Source organism: Plecotus auritus (genome assembly GCF_963455305.1).
Source record: "Plecotus auritus genome assembly, chromosome: 3".
Classification (NCBI taxonomy): Eukaryota; Metazoa; Chordata; class Mammalia; order Chiroptera; family Vespertilionidae; genus Plecotus; species Plecotus auritus.
Genome location: NC_137772.1, coordinates 79,476,413 through 79,490,354, shown reverse-complemented (window position 1 = coordinate 79,490,354; position 13,942 = coordinate 79,476,413).

Sequence of the window (13,942 nt, the reverse complement as noted above, 5' to 3'; positions counted from 1 at the left end):
TTGTGTCTGCCTCTCCTACCCACTTCAATGGGGTTTTTCTCTCATTCATCCAATGCACAAGGATTACTCAGCCAATTTTGGGGGTTTTCCTGGTGGAATTTGTTGCACATGTAGCTGTAGATTCAGTGTGTTTGTGGGAGGAAGGATACTCTTATGTCACCATCTTGAATCAAAACCCCCCATAGTTTTAAGAAAATCAATTTACAGGTTTTTAAACTTCATTCATAAGTTTTCCTAAAAAGGATTTTTCTGAGCTTGCACTTGAGTTCATCAATAGCCCCTTTCTTGCTTCACTAAAAATTAATTGGTCTCATTCCCCAACACCAATATAAAAATTGTCAGGGTGCCAAAATATAAAAAATAAAAAGAGGTGCAAGTAATTCCTTTTATGACTACTCAAGACACTATAAGTTCTTAGGGCTTCCAGTCATTCTTTCTATTTTATATACTCCTGATAAAATCAAGGTGAGCATTAAAAATGAAAAATGTGGGTCCCTGTATGGATGTTCTAAATGCAGATATACAATAAAGTGCGGCCAATGGTAATAAAAATAAAAATGAAATAAAATAGAAGTAATGATAACTTTTGTTTAATGACTTACTTCTTTATCCCCTGACTACTATCAAATAATTCATTATTCATGAAGGAGAATCTATTGCAAACAAGGCAAAAAGAGCATCTGTGGAAAATATTGAACACTAAAAATGGTCCCTTTTTATGTATTTAAATGTAAGCACTTCTTTTCAGCTATTCTCAATGCTCACCATAAGACATGTTATTATTGGGAGGAAAAAGCAACTTCCATCAGCCAAAAATAAAGGGCCTTCCATCAGCCAAAAGAGTATGGGTTAGTGATGCAGATTTTTTATATGTAAGAGGAAGGTAAATTAGATAAAATCCACAGGTAAACTCCTGTATGATTTCTTTCTGAATTTGGTGTGTGTTATTAAATAAGTTAGTTAAAATTATTTTATCTAGTCATCCTTAAAATATTTATTCTAAACTTAATTTTATTTAAAGTTTAATATATCCACTCCTTATTAATAAAATATAAAAGTATGCTAGCTGCCAGACTGATTGAGTTGTATACCTAAAAACCTACTTATTTAATTTAAAATAAAGTCAGAAAGATTGTAATTCTAGGATAAGATGAAGAAAAAAACACTTTTCTATATTGGTTCTACTATGTACAAGTAAAAACTCTGGACATTATATTAAAAAATGAAAGAAGACTCAAATGTGGAGAGAAGGCAGACCAGTGAAGAAACTTGAGACATATAGAATAGCATAGCAATGACATTCCTGGTTTTCTGTTTGCCTTATATACCCCGGTCTGGATATTAGAGAAGCCAGCAATCCAGTAACACCACAAGTGTAAGGAAAAAGCCTGCTCTTTCTAACCAAAGGACCAGGAAAGGGCTGTCTGGCAAGAGAGAAAACCTTCAGACAATAACTGCCCTATTCTAGCCATATAACATGCAAAAATCTGAGGCCACACCCCAACCAGCAAAGGCCAAGTAGGGAAGTTAGACTGCCATCTCATCGTAGTAAGTTGTACCTCCGTACCGCCAGGGTGGCATCAGAGAAAGCCAAGACAGGAGTCAGGACTTTCACCACCACCCAGTGGTAGGAAGAGCTGCTTCCATGTTGCCTATGGAGGCCGCATGGGATCCTAGACGTCCACCCCTACCCAGTAGTAATGAGGCACCCTCTCCCAGAGTGTTAATGGCACCTGGACAAATAACCCCACCTGACAGCATCTGGTCGTGTTTATCTTCTTCCACCAACATGGTGTCGGAAGAGGTCTACTAAAATAAAGGATATAAATAAAATCAGGAGTCTCATCAAATAATACTCATAATCTTCCAAATTTGACAAAAGATATATATCTACATACCAAAAAAAAAAAAAAAAAGAAAAGAAAACAAAAAACAAAAAACCACACATGGAGGTTGGAAAAAAAATGAAATATTTTTTAAGTGCTGAAAAAAATAATTGTCAAACCAGAACCTTATATACAGCAAAAGTATCCTTCAGGAATGAAGGGAAAATTAAGACAATTCCTGAAGAAGGAAAACTAAGAGAATATTGTCACCAGCAAACCTACCCTAAAAGAATAGCTAAAGAGATTTCTTGAAACATTAAAGAAATGGAAGAAAAAAGAAATATTGGATAATTATTAAAGAACAAAGAACAATGGAAAGGTAAAGAATATGAGTAAATATAATAAACTTCCCTGCTCTTTTGAGTTTTCTAAAAATTATGTTTGATGGTTGAAGCAAAAATTATAATATTCTCTCATGTAGTTATCACTGAATGTAGAGGAAATATTTAAGATAATTATAATACAAATGGAGAAGGGTTAAGGGGAAGTAAGATTCTCTTTCACTCAAATTGATCAAATGTAAATACCAGTAGACTGTATAAAGTTACATGTATACAATGTACTATCTAGAGTACACTGAAAAAAATCTACACAAAGATATACACTCTAAAGCACCATAGATAAACCAAAATGGAATTCCAAAATATATTTATGAAAATGTCAGAGAGGCAGAAAAACAAACAAAAAAGGATACATGAATATATATCTATGATTACTGGCATGGAACTATATACACAGGTTGTAACAAGGTCAGATCCTGGTTTTGTTATGTAAGATGTAGCCATTGGGAGAACTAGGTGAAAGGTACATGACATCTCTCTCTACTGTTTTTGCAATTTTCTGTGAATCTGTAAAAGCTTAGAATAGAAAATTTAGCTCATAAATGAAAAACTATTTAAGCCACATGATAAAAGTATTTTATCAAACATATATTACTGGAAAAAAGTATAATAAAATTAACAATATATATATTTTCTTTCTTCTTTCTAAATGTATATTAGGTTTGAGAAAACTGTGCTTATACATTTAAAGTTAATAGGTAAATTACGTCTCATTCAACAAATCTGATAAAGCCTTTTTGGTATACTGTACTTTCCTGAAATTGGAAACTCAAGTTCAAAGAGACAAGGGGAAATTGTAAAAATTTTCAAATTTAACAGAGAGCTTAATCATATATATTAAATTGGATATTAAATTATTATGTTATTTGGATCCCATTGGATATATTTAAAATAATGATATAGCAATTTTATATTTAAATGCCAGCATTTACAAAATGCTAGAAATTGTATCTTTTGCAGTTATTTAGATTTATGATGAAAAATCTTTTAGGTCAATTTAAAAATGTGTGGGAGGGCAAATAGGCAAAAAAATGTTTTTAGAACATATACATAAGTCCAGCATCCCTCGAACTGCCCTTTTCTCCCATTGTCCCAGACCACTGTGGATGGTGATCACCTATAACCACCACATGGCGACATAGCCACTCTCACTGGATTCCTAGGGTTCACACTCCTCTCCTATTTGTACTTCTGTCAGTCACTACTCCACACTTCCTAGAGCCAGTCTTAGAGTCAGTTCTGGTTGTGGAGACTGTAGACTTTAATGCCAATCTAAACAAAGGGTGAATGGGAGGGGTTAGTCAGGGAGGTTTTGTGCTTGGAGTACATTTGACCTCGGACTGCTTCTGACCCATTTGTTCTTTATAAATTTTGGTTAGCTTACTTTAAGAAATATTTTTAAAATCTTGTATATTCCAGACACACTGTGCTTCATGCAGGGAGATTATCCTAGCTAATAAAAGAGTAATAAGCTAATTGACCATACCTCCTCTACGCCCACAGCCAATCAGGGGTGCTATTCAAATTAACCCAGCAAAGATGGCGGGTAAATTTGCATACGCAGGCGGCGGGGGGGGGGGGGGGGGGGGGGGGCCGCCGCCAGCCGGGTCCAAGCTGCAATCACCAACCCGGGCAGGCGGCGTGGGGCAGCGCCCTACACCACGAGCTGGATCCAACCCGCAATCGTGCCGCCTGCCCAGGTCCAAGCCTCGATGGGGGACCGGGCAAGCAGCGTGGGGCAGCGCCCGAAACTGCCAGCTGGATCCAAGCCAAAATGGGGGACCAGGCAGGCTGCAGGGGGCAGCGCCCTATGCAGCCGGCTGGATCCAAGCCGCGATCGCTGACCCGGGCAGGTGGTATGGGACAGCGCCTGAAGCCGCCGGGCTGGATCCAAGCCAAGATGGGGGACCAGGCAGGCGGTGGGGGGCAGCGCCCCACACTGCCGGCGGGGTCCAAGCCTCGGGGACCTGGGTAGCCCCTGCCAAGGCCCGCCTGTGGGGTCGAGCAGAGCGAGAAAGCTGGCAGCTTAGAGGGCATTGCTCCCTCTGGAGTCCCAGCTTCCACATCCCGCATCCCAGCTGTGGAAACTGACAACAGGTAGGAGGAAGTCCCACCACCACAGAATCAGCCAGAATCAGCCGTTGGTCACACAGCTCAAAGGCCTGACAGTCAAGACTCTCATTCACCTGTATCTCAGACCATGGCAGTAGAGAGGTGGGACTATGTCCAAAGAAAAACTGTTGATACAACGTAGCTCTGCAGCAGATAGATGCCGACGTTATCGACAGAAAATGTCTGAAGAGCAACGTGGGTCTGATCTTGAAAGAAGGCGACACCTGAGACAGAATGTATCTGAAGAGCAGCTATTGGAAAAAACGTCGCTCTGAAGCCGAAAAACACCGGCATCATCGACAGAAAATGTCTGAAGACCAACGTGCCTTTGAAGTTGAAAGAAGGCGGTGGCGAAGACAGAATATGTCTAGAGAACAGTCACCAACAAATACTACCAATACTGGTAAAAACTGCCTTCTCAGAGAAAATGGAGTCCATGAGGATGCAATTCTCGAACATAGTTGTGGTGGAATGACTGTTAGATGTGAATTTTGCCTATTACTAAATTTCTCTGATGAAAAACCATCCGATGGGAAATTTACTCGATGTTGTAGCAAAGGTAAAGTCTGTCCAAATGATATACATTTTCCAGATTACCCGGCATATTTAAAAAGATTAATGACAAACGAAGATTCTGACAGTAAAAATTTCATGGAAAATATTCGATCCATAAATAGTTCTTTTGCTTTTGCTTCAATGGGTGCAAATATTGCATCACCATCAGGATATGGGCCATACTGTTTTAGAATACACGGACAAGTTTATCACCGTACTGGAACTTTACATCCTTCGAATGGTGTTTCTCGGAAGTTTGCTCAACTCTACATTTTGGATATAGCTGAAGCAATGAGTAAAAGGTTAGCAATGCCAGAAAACCAGGGCTGCTCAGAAAGACTCATGATCAACATCAACAGCCTCATGCATGAAATAAATGAATTAACAAAATCGTACAAGATGCTACATGAGGTAGAAAAGGAAGCCCAATCTGAAGCAGCAGCAAAAGGTATTGCTCCCACGGAAGTAACTATGGCGATTAAATTCGATTGTAACAGTGACCCGGGCAGATATAATTCTCCCCGTGTAACCGAGGTTGCTGTCATATTCAGAAACGAAGGTGGAGAACCTCCTTTTGAAAGGGACTTGCTCATTCATTGTAAACCAGATCCCAATAATTTTAATGCCACTAAAATGGAACAAATCAATATCCTGTTTCCTACATTAGATGCAATGACATATCCTATTCTTTTTCCACATGGTGAAAGAGGCTGGGGAACAGATATTGCATTAAGACTCAGAGACAACAGTGTACTCAACAATAATACTAGACAAAATGTAAGGACACGAGTCACACAAATGCAGTATTATGGATTTCATCTCTCTGTGAGGGACACATTCAATCCTATTTTAAATGCAGGAAAATTAACTCAACAGTTCATTGTGGATTCATATTCAAAATTGGAGTCCAATCGGTTAAATTTCATTAAAGCAAACCAATCTAAGTTGAGAGTTGAAAAATATAGTGGTTTGATGGATTATCTCAAATCTAGATCTGAAAATGACAATGTACTGATTGGTAAAATGATAATACTTCCATCATCTTTTGAGGGTAGTCCCAGAAATATGCAGCAGCGATATCAGGATGCTATGGCAATTGTAACGAAGTATGGCAAGCCCGATTTATTTATGACCATGACATGCAACTCCAAATGGGCAGATATTACAAACAATTTACAACGTTGGCAAAAAGTTGAAAACGGCCCTGCCTTGGTAGCCAGAGTTTTTAATATTAAGCTGAATGCTCTTTTAAATGATGTATGTAAATTCCACTTATTTGGCAAAGTAATAGCTAAGAGTCATGTCATTGAATTTCAGAAACGTGGACTGCCTCACGCTCACATATTATTGATATTAGATAGTGAGTCCAAACTACGTTCAGAAGATGACACTGACCGTATAGTTAAGGCAGAAATTCCAGATGAGGACAAGTGTCCTCGACTTTTTCAAATTATAAAATCAAATATGGTACATGGACCATGTGGAATACAAAATCCAAATAGTCCGTGTATGGAAAATGGAAAATGTTCAAAGGGATATCCGAAAGAATTTCAAAATGTGACCATTGGAAATATTGATGGATATCCCAAATACAAACAGAGATCTGGTAGTATCATTTCTACTGGAAATAAAATTGTCGATAATACTTAGATTGTCCCTTATAACCTGTATCTGTGCCTCAAATATAACTGTCATATAAATGTTGAAGTCTGCGCATCAATTAGAAGTGTCAAATATCTATTTAAATACATCTATAAAGGGCATGATTGTGCAAATATTCAAATTTCTGAAAAAAATATTATCAATCATGATGAAGTACAGGACTTCATTGACTCCAGGTATGTGAGAGCTCCTGAGGCTGTTTGGAGACTTTTTGGAATGCGAATGCATGACCAATCTCATGCAATCATAAGATTAGCTATTCATTTGCCAAATGATCAAAATTTGTATTTTCATGCCGATGGTTTTGCTGGAGTTTTAGATAGGGCTAAAAGACATAACTCAACTTTGATGGCTTGGTTCTTATTGAATAGAGAAGACTCTGATGCACGTAATTATTATTATTGGGAGATTCCACAGCATTATGTGTTTAATAATTCTTTGTGGACAAAATGCCAAAAGGGTGGGAATAAAGTATTAGGTAGACTGTTCACTGTGAGCTTTAGAGAACCAGAACGCTATTACCTTAGACTTTTGCTTCTGCATGTAAAAGGTGTGATAAGTTTTGAGGATCTGTGAACTGTAGGAGGTGTAACTTATGATAAGTTTCATGAAGCTGCTAAACACCGAGGATTATTACTTGGCGACACTATCTGGAAAGATACAATTGAAGATGCAATTATCCTTAATATGCCCAAACAACTACGGCAACTCTTTGCATACATATGTGTGTTTGGGTGTCCTTCTGCTGCAGACAAATTATGGGATGAGAATAAATCTCATTTTATTGAAGATTTCTGTTGGAAATTGCACCAAAGAGAAGGTGCCTGTGTGAACTGTGAAATGCATGCCCTTAACGAAATTCAGGAGGTATTCACATTGCATGGAATGAAATGTTCACATTTCAAACTTCCAGACTATCCTTTATTAATGAATGCAAATACATATGATGAATTGTACGAGCAACAACAGGCAGAGGTTTTGATCAATTCTCTGAATGATGAACAGTTGGCAGCCTTTCAGACTATAACTTCAGCCGTCGAAGATCAAACTGTACACCCCAATGCTTTTTCTTGGATGGTCCAGGTGGTAGTGGAAAAACATATCTGTATAAAGTTTTAATACATTATATTAGAGGTCGTGGTGGTACTGTTTTACCCACAGCATCTACGGGAATTGCTGCAAATTTACTTCTTGGTGGAAGAACCTTTCATTCCCAATATAAATTACCAATTCCATTAAATGAAACTTCAATTTCTAGACTCGATATAAAGAGCAAAGTTGCTAAAACTATTAAAAAGGCCCAACTTCTTATTATTGATGAATGCACCATGGCATCCAGCCATGCTATAAACGCCATAGACAGATTACAAAGAGAAATTATGAATTTGAATGTTGCATTTGGTGGAAAAGTGCTCCTCGGAGGGGATTATCAACAATGTCTCAGTATTGTACCGCATGCTATGCGATCAGCCATAGTACAAACGAGTTTAAAGTACTGTGATGTTTGGGGATGTTTCAGAAAGTTGTCTCTTAAAACAAATATGAGATCAGAGGATTCTGCTTATAGCAAACGGTTAGTAAAACTTGGAGATGGCAAACTTGATAGCAGTTTTCATTGAGGAATGGATATTATTGAAATTCCCCATGAAATGATTTGTAATGGATCTATTATTGAAGCCACCTTTGGAAATAGTGTATCTATAGATAATATTAAAAATATATCTAAACGTGCAATTCTTTGTCCATAAAATGAGCATGTTCAAAAATTAAATGAAGAAATTTTGGATATACTTGATGGAGATTTTCACACCTATTCCAGTGATGATTCCATTGACTCAACAGATGATGCTGAAAAGGAAAATTTTCCCATTAAATTTCTTAATAGTATTACTCCTTCAGGAATGCCATGTCATAAATTAAAATTGAAAGTGGGTGCAATCATCATGCTATTGAGAAATCTTAATAGTAAATGGGGTCTTTGTAATGGTACCAGATTTATTATCAAAAGATTACGACCTAACATTATCGAAGCTGAAGTATTAACAGGATCTGCAGAGACAGAGGTTGTTCTGATTCCAAGAATTGATTTGTCCCCATCTGACACTGGCCTCCCATTTAAATTAATTTGACGACAGTTTCCCGTGATGCCAGCATTTGTGATGACTATTAATAAATCACAAGGACAAACTCTAGACAGAGTAGGAATATTCCTACCTAAACCCGTTTTCGCACATGGTCAGTTTTATGTTGCTTTCTCTTGAGTTCGAAGAGCATGTGACGTTAAAGTTAAAGTTGTAAATACTTTATCCCAAGGGAAATTAGTCAAGCACTCTGAAAGTGTTTTCACTCTTAATGTGGTATACAGGGAGATATTAGAATAAGTTTAATCACTTTATCAGTCATTATTTGCATCAATGTTGTTTTTATATCATGAGTTTGTTATTGTTATTATATCATTTTGTTATTGTTTATTTATTAATAAAATTATGTATTATTTTCATATACATTGTACTCATTTCCTTTTATCTCTCACATTTTTATTATAGAGAAAGGGCAAATAGCAATATTAAAATATTTCCTCTAATTAATTCCCTTTCAATGTACATGAATTTCATGCACTGGGCCACTAGTATATTTATATAAACACATATATTATTACTTGGCTTTTAAGAAGCTCAAGCTAATAGATTTCAAACAAATAAATGAAATACTGAGGGTACAATAATAGAATATACAGAAATACTTTATTTTTATCAAAGCTAAGATATCCTGGATAGTAAAGTGTACCATTATTTTATGTACACTACTACCACTTAAATAAAAACACAATGCTGTCTTATCACTTAGAATCTTTATTTTATACTTATTGAAAGAACCTTTTAAACTTATTTAAATGTAGTATTTTATCATATTGTATATATATTAAAAGAAAAATGTAAGTAAAATAAATTGATTAAAGTGTTCCTGAAACTTCATCCAATTCAGTTTGTCTTTTTAATATTATTCTTTGAGTCAGATTTTTATGTCTATGTATTTCAATATAGCATATGATTTTCTTTCAAGTTGTTGATACTTTTACTGCAAGTATCTTCAAGTTTTTATAATAACCCTTTTTGACCTTATGGAGAAGTTGTCAACAAAAAATTTCAAACAATTAAGACTCATGATCCTCCTTTGAAAGCCTTCCTTAAATAGTCTGCTGACAATGAGGGTTTGCAGTTATTTAGTCATGCTTCCATAATTAATAACAGAGTATGTCCATAACATAACAACCATGTTATGACTGCTGCCTGGCCACTAGGGATCATAAGATACCAGCTATGATAGGGACATCTTGATTTCAGAAATAAAATGTAGAGGGGAAATAGTGTGCTTCAGATTTGAATTAATATGGTAGTATGAAGGAAAGAATGGTTAATTTTCTCTGGGATAATCTGGGTTGATTCTCAGAGAAGATCATACCTGAACATGTTTTGTGTGTGTTTCTGATTTTATGCTGCATCAGGCAGATAAAGGAGGGGCAAATATGCAGACAGGAAGCAACAGGGCTCACTGGCTTCTGAATTAGATGATGAGAGCTCACGATGATCCTGGAAGTCACTAGGAGCCTGAATCTCAAAATAAGGTGCCTAGACTCTGCTGGGCAGCTACTATGAGCCACTGAAATTTTTAAAACAGTGTTAAGATTTGGAAAAAAAAAACAAAACACCAAACATGCTTGAGTTGCTCAGTAAAGGAGATATTTAAGGGATGCATTGCCAAAGAGTAAGGAAAACAAGAAAGAAAACTTCTATTGGTAAAAACCAGAGATGATGTGAGTAGCTGTTAAGGCAGCTGCAAACCTCCCAGCAGCCCTATGCAAAACCAAGCAGCATCTGCATCCATGATGCCCTGAAGCCCAGGCTCCAGTGCAGTTCTGAGTGGATGGAAGTGGCACAGAGAATCTGGTGCTGGAGCGAATCTCCAGTGGTGGTCCTTCACCTTTGACCTTTAAGATCTCAGCCAAGTCTTTCAGACAAGAGAAAATTATTGCAGAAGCCGAATTCACCAATTCAACCTAAGCATGTATTGAGTATTTACAACCAACGGAAGAACTTTATAGGTGTTCTCCAGGGGGAGGTTAGCAATAGGAACTAGATAAAGTTCTTGTTTTCCAGAAAATATAGTGGTGACTCAATAAACATTTGCTGACAGGGAGTAGATAGATAGATAGATAATAGATGGATGATAGATACATAGATAGATAGATAGATAGATAGATAGATAGATAGATAGATAGATAATAGATAGATAGATAGATAGATAGATAGATAGATAGATAGATAGATAGAATGGAGAAAGGAAAGGAAGGAAGAGAAAGAAAGGAAGAAGGAAGGACTTAAAAAAGAATCAATACTTCAAATAGGAGATGCTATTTACACTTTGAAACTTAAGACTTTCATAGATGATACAGGCAGAAATCTAAAAGAATGTTCCTCGGGTAGGATGAAGTTCTGTTAAGTTTCATTATGCCTTCTCCTACATCTTTACCCCATCTCTGTTTACTCACATGAGGATTAGAATGAGGATTTATTCCCTTCTCTCCTCTATTTCCAAGACTCCACTTTCAAATGTTAGTTCTTTTTATATCATTCCATAGGTTTTTGAGGATCCATTCAATTTTTTAATTTTTTTCTATTCAGATTGCATAATTTTTATTAATATATCTTCAAGTTTACTAACTTTCCTCTGTTCTTTACATTCTACTGTTAAGCCCAATCAGTGATTTTTTTTTAAATTTCAGATACTGTATTTTCAGTTCTAGAATATCCAAATGGTTCTTCATTATCTCTGCTGAGATTTCCTTTATTTTCACTTATTGCCAACATATTTTCCTGTGTTATTAAGTATAGTTAAACAGTTGCTTTAAATCTCTATCTACTAATTATTTTTTTTTATTCCTCACCTGAGATCATGCTTAGAGAGAGGAAGGGAGAAAGAAACATTGATATGAGAGGGTAATATCAATCACTTGACTTCTATGCCACCAGGGATTTAACCTGCAACCTTTCAGTGCACAGGACAATGCTCAGACACCTGAGCCACTCCACCAGGCTCTGTCTGCTCATTCTAACATCTTGCTCTCCTCAGAGTTTATCTTTACTCTTGAGAATCAGCTATCTTTTTCTGGGTCTTTGAATTTCAAGTTATTTGGGATTGTATCCTCAACATTGTGAATGTTATGTTTTAGAGAGTGTTGTTGTTTTTATAATCCTCTGAGTGTAGGTTTTTTGACTTTAGAAAGCAATTATTTTGTTGGACTCAAGCTGAAAACACTGTCTCTTGGGCAACACCTTACAGTTCAGTTTAGTTCCTTAAATTTTGTTGGACTCAAACTGGAGACACTGCCTCCTGGGCAACCCCTTAAAGTTCAGCTTAGTTTTTAATCTTTAGCCGGAGTCTGTCCCAGCTATGCATGGTTCGTCAGTGAGCCAGAGATTTGGGCAGAGTTTGTAATAGGACCTGGAGCCCTCCCTCTCGAACTCTGGGATCTTCCCTTCATTTGCCAATAGCCATGGCCGCCCCTAACTCTGTCCTTTGGTTCTTTAGGCCAGAAAATTTAAGAATTTTGTTTTAGAGTTTTAGTGACATCTTGGGACCACTTTTGGTCTGTCCTCAGACTGAATACTATTGAAAAACAAGTGATTTGTCCCTGTAGTTTCCTTTTTTAAGTGTCAACTCCTCTCCAGGATCTGTCTGCTTTTGTTCACTTCAGCGCCTTTAGGTCATTTGTTTTTCAGAACATAGAGTTGTTATCAGCAGGAGGTGAGGTTCAGTAGGAGCTGCTCAGCCATAACGGGAGGGAAAGTCTGATTTGACTAATCCTAATTATGATTTGTAATTACTTACTGAGCCTTTGCTCTGCACAGGAACTGTGCCCTTTTAAAAAAAAATAGATTATCTCATTTAATCCTACAAGAATCCCAGTAGGAAGGAACTATGGTTATTTACATTTTACAGTTAAGGAAATGGAAGTTGAGAAGGGCGGGAGGTCACACTCCAGATTCAATACAAACGTTTTAGAGTCCAAAGTCCAAGGGGAAAAAAAAATTAGATTTCACTACCAAAAGGTGCCCTGAGGCACCAAAGTCTGCCCTGGGCAGGTTCCTTAATCAGAAGCCAACTGTAAACTAGATGATTGCAGGTGCTTAGAAATTCGGATTCTTATTCACTTAAAGCAGTCTTTTCCCAACTTGGCTTATCATAAGGATCACCTGGGGGGATTCTCTGGCTACCAATCACAGACTTTGTAGAATTCCTCTCCAGAAGTAGGGGCTGAAAATCCAAATACTTAACAGGTACGCCAGATGATTCAATGTTGTTCCCAGTTTGAAAACACTTACTTAGAGAAATGAGCACCTTGTACCCAAACACTTTTTCACAACTCTGTGTTTCCTGGTATAAATAATGATAGTACTAAGAAATGCTAATTATCACCTAGAGCTTACCTGAGACCTGGCAGATTTCTAAGTATTTTACCTGTGTTACTGCCTTTAACCTTCCCAACATACCTGAAGTCTGTACTGTTTTCATGATGAAACTGAGGCTTGCTCAAAGTTGTAACATTTAAGTAGAGGACACCAGTCTACTTAGGCCGACTCATTCTAGGGCCACTCTGTTGATACCTGCACTATTCTATTTCCACTTGCCAATCTGCACAACCACTGCTGAAAAGTTCAGGCAAACATGTGGCCAAGGGGCACTCTGTCCCAAGGGCCCAGAATAACATTTTTAACTCAGCCTGGAACGAGCCCTCTTCCCTGTCAGAACCCATTGAGGCTTTGGCATGTGCTCTGGGCAGCTTCCCCAGGTCCTGTTGCTTTCGTTACTTTCAGCAGGAAGCATGCAGAAAGCTAGAAAGGAGCCTGGGGAGCTCTGCCAACAGATTCACAACATGCATCTAATTATTTCCACACACTGACCAGAGCAGTCCCTGTGCTGGTGCCAATGCACCACCCAGAGGAGGAGTTTACAGTCTAAGGAAGGAGGAGGACAATAAACAGGAATGTCAACTACTGCAAATTGACCTATTGACCATAGGCATAATCCATAGGGTCTTTTAGTGATTGTAGTAGCCACCAAACAAGTTTGACATGTAGTGAGCTGTTTGCTTACAACACGTTATGTTAAAAGTAAGTCTAAGACCAAATAGATGTTTATTAAATAAAATTTTACTAGCAAAGCAAGTATTTTAATAAAATCATTATGACTTCTGTTGACTGGAGAAGGCCTCTATTCTCTTCCCTTTCGGATGCTTTAACCACTAGTTTTGCATGAAAGGCTCATTCTAGGGCAATGCCAAGTTTCCAGAGGTAGGATTCTATTGCCTTGGTGGCCTGATAGAGT